Source organism: Ornithodoros turicata, chromosome 1 (assembly GCF_037126465.1).
Source record: "Ornithodoros turicata isolate Travis chromosome 1, ASM3712646v1, whole genome shotgun sequence".
Classification (NCBI taxonomy): Eukaryota; Metazoa; Arthropoda; class Arachnida; order Ixodida; family Argasidae; genus Ornithodoros; species Ornithodoros turicata.
This window is the reverse complement of record NC_088201.1, coordinates 91,556,761-91,564,962: the sequence shown is the minus strand read 5'-3', so window position 1 is coordinate 91,564,962 and position 8,202 is coordinate 91,556,761.

Genomic DNA, 8,202 nt, shown 5'->3' with positions numbered 1-8,202 from the left:
TTGAATGGAATGCTCTTCCAAACAGTGTTGTATGTGCCCAGTCGTCGCAGTCTTTTTGTGATAGATTATATGCTACATATACGACTTAGTGAAATGTTGTTGTACGTTGAATGATGTTGTATGTACATTCATGCCTTGGCCGACCTCAGTTGGCTGGCATTATAGTTAAATAAAAAAAATAAAAAATAGAGGAGACTGACAATTTGGCACCAGTGAGTGCCACTTGGGCGACGATTTGGCAAAATGTCTCAAGTATATAGATTGGGCTGGTTGGTGTAAATCCACACGCGACCACAGAACAAACACGAAACAACAACAGAGCGACTTGTGTGTCATCTTGTCTCCTGTTTGTTCTTTGGTCGCTTGAAAATGAACCATTTGACCAAACGCTACTTCGCAACGCTGTAGCAAGGGAAACAGATATGGGCCGCGGACTCATAGCTGTTAAGCATGGATATACAGACTACGTAATTAAATGATGACATCTTCGATATCACGTTTATATCCAGAGTTATTACTAAATGAAATGGAAGATATGGACAATTTGGCGTCTGCGAGTGCTGTGGCGATGCGAGTGGTGGCGTCTGCGAGTGGCAATGATTTGATCAAACGCAACTTCGTTAGACCAGAGATTTTGGTGCAGAACTAAATAGATTCAGAATCGAAGGCGTGTATATTCCCAAATCCCAGCAGTGGGTTGGAATACAGAAGGTCACCGACACACGAGGTGGTGAAGAAGTAGAGAACACCGAGTGAATTTAATTTTAGTGTATTTACAATACTGTTTACCCATACTTGTAGGTATAGTACCAGATGGATAGATCACACGCAAATTTACAACAACACAAGAACAGACAATTACAACAGATGTTGCAGTTTCTAACTTAAAGTCCCATGTCAGATTCTGCCTTCTGCAGGTAGGAAAATTTGATTGGTTGAAGTGTGGGAAAGGAAAATCAGTGGCGAAACCAAAATAACATGAAAAACCGTTTTTCTGGGAATTCATTCTGAAACGCGTTCGGTGGTGTGTTATCGTATCTTGAATGACAATGCACGTCTGCCGCCCCCCGCCTGCAAAGGAAACGTTTCCGTGACGTGATCCAGCGGGTGAAAATATTTCTACCGAGGCGACATTCGTCCCTTACAACTACAAATGTAGGGTGCATCGGATGCACCGTACGGATCTTGTTGTATTCATTTTTTTATTCTATGTTAGCACCGCGAAGTAACTGCGGCTATGAGCGGCGTACAGACGTCGACAGATGTCTGTTGTATTCAGTAGTATAGTTATGCGTGGAAAATGTAAGGGGCTCCAAAAATAAATTGCATAGCAATCGGCGAGTTTAGATCAGCTTGAAACGAAACAACAATAACGCGGTTTGATGGCCCGATCCGTTCCTTCAATACCAGCCTATACCTTTCAACTTCATCTCCAATGTTTATTTTAGATTTCCAATAACCAGTTGTATGGATCCATGGTATGAAGACTGGCATGAGATTGAGTATAGCCTGTATAGGGGAGTAGAAACTGGAACAGGGTAGAATATAGCCGGTGGCGATTAGACACCCCAACGTCAAAAATAAAGTTGTTCATTAGCAGATTTGGAGATAACGCTAAACAAGTGCTACGCGCCCTCGAGTACATTATTTATTTCTCGCTTAAGATGAAGCAATGCTTAGATCAGGGTAATCAGGGCTCTCTCACACACAGGCCGCTTGTGCGTGGCTTGCAGTCAGCTATTCTGTGCCCCGAGGGCTCTTGACCACTAAATAGAATAAAGCTGCCACCCCCTCCCAAATAATGAAGAATTCGGAATGAAACCAGGTTTTCAGGCATTGTTTTTACCCTTGCTTGTCGACGTTAGGAAGTACATTCATATTCGAGCAGTTCTTGTGATTCATGAACCTCAACAAGTAGTTATAGCGATCTGGTCTGAATGTGCATTTTGATAAACTACACGGTAACTAATATAATAATTAAGAACTAATAGTGGAGGCAAGTGCAGAGAATGGCATCATCTTAATTATTACACTAAGTTTATGGGCTTGCAGCATAGCAGCAGCCTCTCCAGATATCATGCGCGAAAAACTATATGGAGCACAGACAGGCGCAGAGAAAACAAAAAGAAAAAAATGCGTATTGACGATAGTGCCAGCCGCAACAGCAATGACAAAGAAGAAATTGCCGTTGCTTTTCGGTGCTGATACGAGTTGCGCAATGGACTAAAAGCTGATACCTGCCGTTTGAATTTAGCATAAGATAGCCGCGACGATATGGCAAGGAAAAAGCTTGCCAAGATACGGGGCACAAAAGTGAACTTGCACGGCAAATCGCCGGCAGTCCCAACATTTACACGACAGCAGACTCCTACGAGCACTGGGGCTAAAGTCTGAGGAAAAAACATCATAGATGAAAATACATATCTGATACGAAGCCGTTTGTATTTCACTGTTCATGGTAATCAACCAATTTTTATCGAAGTGCAGTACGCATAGAGAAGTCCATGATTGGCTTACACGTCTATACCTGCAAGAAATGACCCACAGTCTGTTTCTGAAGCATTGCATCACCTGCCAGCTTCTTTGAGAAAAGTAAAAAGCAACCTTTCTGCGTCCCCGATGATGGCAGGGGCATCCAAGGAATACATCACAAAGAGTCACTGGTGTATTCTGCATAGCGAAGCCATTATCAACGACTTATACGAGGCCCTTGTACTGAGATTTTAACAGTATTGACCACAAAAATTGGAAAAGGCACTTGCAGAGCCCTTTAAAACGGGCGAAATCCTTTGTATCATGGTGCAAAAGGCATATGCGAGACGACTTATGCTATTGCCCTTCCCGCTGGGATTGTAACGGAGGCGACCGCAAAATCCGTAAAAGACCGCAGCAGTGCCCTTTAGAACGGGCGAAACCTCTTTAATCATGGTTCCATACAGATATTATCAACGGCTTATGATGCTCTTCTACTGGGATTGCAACGGAAACAACCACGAAATTCGGAAAAGGCAGCAGCAGAGCTGCTGCCTTTTCACCTCGTATGATGGTACCAAAGGCATATTCATGACGGCTTATGCTATGCCTTTCTACCGGGATTGCGGAATAGGGGACCGCAAAATTCCCATATGGCGGCAGCAAGGCCTTTTAAAACGGGCGACACTCCCTGTATCATGGAGCGAAAGAAAGAAAGTTATCAGTGGCTTGTGCAACGCTATTCTGCTGGAGTTATAACACAAGCGATCGCGAAATTCAAAAAACGTGGCAGCAGAGCACCCTTAAACGAGCAAAACCCCTTGTGTCATGCTGCCAAAGACTTATTATCAACAACTTATACTATGCCATTCTACCGAGATCATAACACAGGCGACCGCAAATATCGGAAAAAGATGCAGCATAGCCCTTCAAAACGGGCGAGACCCCTTGTATCATGCTGCCAATGACATGTCATCAATGGCTTGTGCTATGCCCTTCTACTGGAAATGTAACAGAGGCTACCGCAAAAAACGGAAAATGCGGCAGCAGAGCCCTTAAAAACGGTCGATACCCCTTGTATCATAGTTCCAAAGTCATATACCTATTCGCAACGGCTTATGCTATTGCCATTGTACTGGAAGCCCGTACCTTGTTCCCCTGTTGCACACTGAGAGGTCGCGTTTAGCAAAATCGCTTCCAAAACGGCATTCAAATGGACAATTTTATCAAGTTTAATATAAAAGCGATATAAAGTACAAAACGGTATCATTTGTATATTACTTACTCAACGCAAAGTTGTCTTTTCTGTTGGAGATCCGGAAAAAATGACCGTCCGCCTTTCGAACTCCTTCACACCGGCCGTACAGTCTCAGTGCATGCGTTACGATAATACTGGGGTTTAGTCCGTCGAGCGCCTAGGAGGGGAACCCTGTCTGGGACGCAACTTTGAAGGCCATGGGTACATCAGGATTAACACTCACACGTCGTGCCGTAGTTGGTATGTGGCCTGGAGGACGTACTGACTAAAAATAGGCGATGACATTTCCAGAATTTGACTGTCATTATCGAAAAATCGCACTCTAAACATGGGCCCTGTGCAAAAATCGATGGAATCCCCATAGGCGCAATGCATTAAAATTCATTTGGCCAGGGTGCACCAGGTTTATATTCTGCTAGCGCCTTTCATGTCTCCAGGGGTTCTTTGCATGGTGTTCTTCTGTATTAGATGATGACATCTTAAAATTTGTATTCTGTTTATCTGTTAATTGGCATAAATGCCGTCTCCCATTGAATTCACATCCTGCGAGGCCGCTTCCCGCATAGCGGCTGAGTATAGTGGCGGAGCGTGCCGGCTGGGGGGGGGGGGGGGGGGTGACGGCGAATTTTGGGATTGAATTCGCAGAATTCGGTATGCAGTGCGGAATTGGCAATTGGACTATGCTTGGCACAGAATTTTGTGGAAGCACACAATTTGATTCCATTCGCACACATGAAAGCGTTCCGGGAAGCCCCCTTTACCGAACTGTTTTCAGCAGGTCAAAACTTTGCATGTAATAGTCCAGCTGTGGCAGTGGTTTTTCATGGCAAAATCCCTTCCGGAGACTATTCTTTTGCTCAGGGGCGGCGATCAGTTTGAGTTACCCGAAGTGGGAGCGATTTGCATGTGAATTAATGACAGGCATTATACATGGGTAAGGACCATCTTTTTCGGCTGCGGCAAACCTTGAATTCCGCGGCACGAGTCCCTAAATTGTGCGATTTTCTGCGGCAACAGCAAAAACCAGTGCTTGTTCAAGCATTCCTTATGGTTTGGCAATACTAGTGTCCTGCTTTCGCGTACCAGTTGGTCTACACAGAAGAGAGATACACCTGATATTCCTCCCCTGCCAACACCCCAGATGGTGCTCTTTCTGTCACGGATATATATGAGCAGGATGAGTAACCTTCTGTTAGCAATTTAGTTTCAAATTTAATGACTGCAAAATAGGTATCATTCACAAAGATTATTTGTAAAAAATACATCTCAGCCATTGCATGCAAGGTATAACCACTGCACCACCTGCAAACTGTCCTGTAAAGGCAGCTTTCTGCAGTGCTTACGTGCGTCAGGAAGCCCGCTTTAGATACAAACATCACAAACATATATTGAATTGTCGAAAAAATTCCGAGTTCAGGAGGAATACTGCGTACAATTCAACGCTCATTGGACAAAAATATAAAGTCATAATGACTAGAAGTGTCATATTGCGATGAAGGTATTCCGCAATTCCGCGAGTGAAATAGGAAGGGCTTTGTACATAAGTATGTATGGGTAGGGCCTTACTTTTCTGGTTTAACCCGAATCCGCCCGACATTTACACCGCCCAACACATTTCTAAAAATTCGGGTTTAACTCGAATTTACTCGAAAACACATTCCGAAATCAACTTCGTAAGCTGGCTTCTGTGCCATCGTGTGCAATGGAAATCACTGAAAACATTGCAATAAAAGTGAAAAACAGGAATTGGAGATGTTACTATTCAAAAATACGCGTGATTATCGGTGGCTCTCGGCGTTCCTCAAGGCGACTTCACTGCACCACTCCGAAGTATTAGGTGAAGCCCACTTTAAGGCACAGGCAGGATCGCCTGATGTATAGGTTTGAATTATCTGGAAATTCGAATTAATGAGCTTTTATTCCCTCGTCTTTCTCACTGCCATTGGTCTTCGTTCCACAGTTCTTGTGCTCATGCTATGCAATTTGATCTTCGTACCAGCACTTTTAATCCTTATTCACTCATTGATGGAATTTAAATTACGTATCATTGTCTATCAATGTAAAAATGTCGTGCTGGACACAAACTATGAATTAATTACTATCCATGAAGGAATAACACCATACCGCTGTATCCATCAGCCTACCGACAAGACAATAGATAAATTGATTGGTAAACTTGTGCACTGATCATGGTCAAATTCTGAACAGAGAGGGACAATGTGCTTGATCAACAAATGAAAATGGGTGAAAAATATCGATACAAGAGACATAACTAAAAATGGTTTGCATAACAGGGGTACTTACAGAGCTTTTCAGGTAGTCAGGCTGCTCCTTTAGCAGCAGCGGCAGAACACGCAGGACACCAACTCCAAAGCAGTCTAGATTGGCAAAGAGACAAGAAATTAAAGATATTAAAGATAAAGATATCAGTGAACTCAACGTAAAGGAAAGAGAGGGCTCCCATGCAGCAGAGAACAACAGGCTGGTGGCCAATTCACAATAGATTTCATCTGATCTACCAGGGAAAGGGCGCACGCAAGAAAAAAACCGGCTTGCCAAGTGCTGTGCCTTTGCCGGTAGTAACGATAGCCGTTACTACCCGTACGTTAGCATTCCGGATGTGGTAGCAACTGCACGGTAGAAATATAGTAATTGTGACACAGTTATAGTAACAATAGCACTTACTACGCATACAGCATCGCGAGGTGTGAAAACTGGTAGTAACCACGGGTGAAAGGTAGTAATGGGAGAAAAGCGGTGGTAACTGCAGCCATTACTACATTTTTTCGACCTTTTTTCTAAGAGTGCAGGTGACGACGAAACGCAACAACAACAAGGCACATAGCCTAATTTGGGGGGAAGCCCACAATGACACCCCACAGGAGACAACGAAGGAACCGCTACATAAAGGAAACAGAAGCACACAAAAGAACTTACCACGTCCGAAAGGAAATCGCATTTTGTCTTATACGATCGCTTGGCCCATTACCCATCCGCGACGACCGGGATAAGTGGGTACCCGTCCCCGTCAACATCGCTTTCCTGCCGTGCAATCTCAGCTTCTTCCTTCGCCGCCTGTTCCATTATCATCCACGCTGCCTGTTGAATGCCATTTGTCAGCTGGTCTTGATACTTGGCGAACGTTGCGTTCGCCATGTAGGCCGCGTTCGCCCTGTTACACGGGCAGCTTTAACCGCTGTTACGCTTAACAGCAGTTAGCCGATCAAACCGCAGTTACCGTGAACCACGGTTCGCTCCTGTTACATACAAATCAGTCAGACCGTTGACGAAGGTCACGTGGTTTTCTGGTGGTTTCCTTACCTCGTGCATTTAATGCCGTCTTCCTCAATTGACTTTGTTGTTAGCTCGCAACTGATTGACGATGTTTGCTGCCTGTTCTTACAGGATCCTCAGTGTTATTGTCTGCGTCATATTTTTGTTTGTGCATCCTTAATTTTGCGAGTTAATGTGGTGCACTGAAAGTAGACGTGCGGGCGTTGCAACACAGCGTGAAAAACGACATTATTAGTGATAAAAGCCCGCACAAAATGACACAAACGCTTGTCATTATGTCTGCCTTTTATCACTTTTAACATGAACTTGTACCGACAGGTCCAATGTTATTTCCTTAAAGGGGTTGGGGCACTTTCATAGATGTGGTTCATTATATCTTGGGCGCATTGTGCTGCACGCCAGAATACTGAAGAAAAAATAATTATCTACGTCTCGTACTTAGCGAGAAACAAGCCTTCGAACACACTCCCGAGCACAGCGCAGACGTCACAGAGTTCAGAGTTGTGTCCATTCCCATTGGTAGCCGTAGCCGTTCTCGTGCGTTGCGTCACTGGGGGCGGCGAGGGCTGTGATGTCAGAGTCGCGCGAGTTTCGGTATTCGCGGTGCTCATTTTCTCCACTTCTATTGCCCTCTTCTTTGTGAAACTTTCAATGCAGGTTCACACCGGCACAAAGAACCGTCTTTACGTTTAGCTGGCGTAACCTGGGATGATCTGTCCCAACCCCTTTGAAAAACGATGGCGCAGAGCAAGGCTTTGCACGACAGCGCAGATCAGGACGACGTACGGCCCTTTACCGGGAGGTAGTCCAGCATTCAACTGGCCTTCCATTCGAGTGTGATTACGTGTTTTATGTGTTGGAGCGTATAGCGCCGATAACTTATCTTCCCAAATGCGTATCAATGCTTCTGTCGTTGCGACATGTTAATTCCTATGATTTTGGGAAGAAGACTCACCGGATTCACACACGGTCGACACGGATACTGCCATATTGTCGGTTACCCAGCACAAACGTGCGTGTGCCAAGTGAGTGCCGTGTGCCAACAAAGTGCTTGCCAAGGTAGGTTTACTCTAACCGCGGCTGATCGGGTAACTGCGGTTGCGTTCGCCGTGCTGCGGCAAACCGTAGTTACATACGTAACCTCGGTTAGCTTAACCGCGTTTAAAACTGCCCGTGTA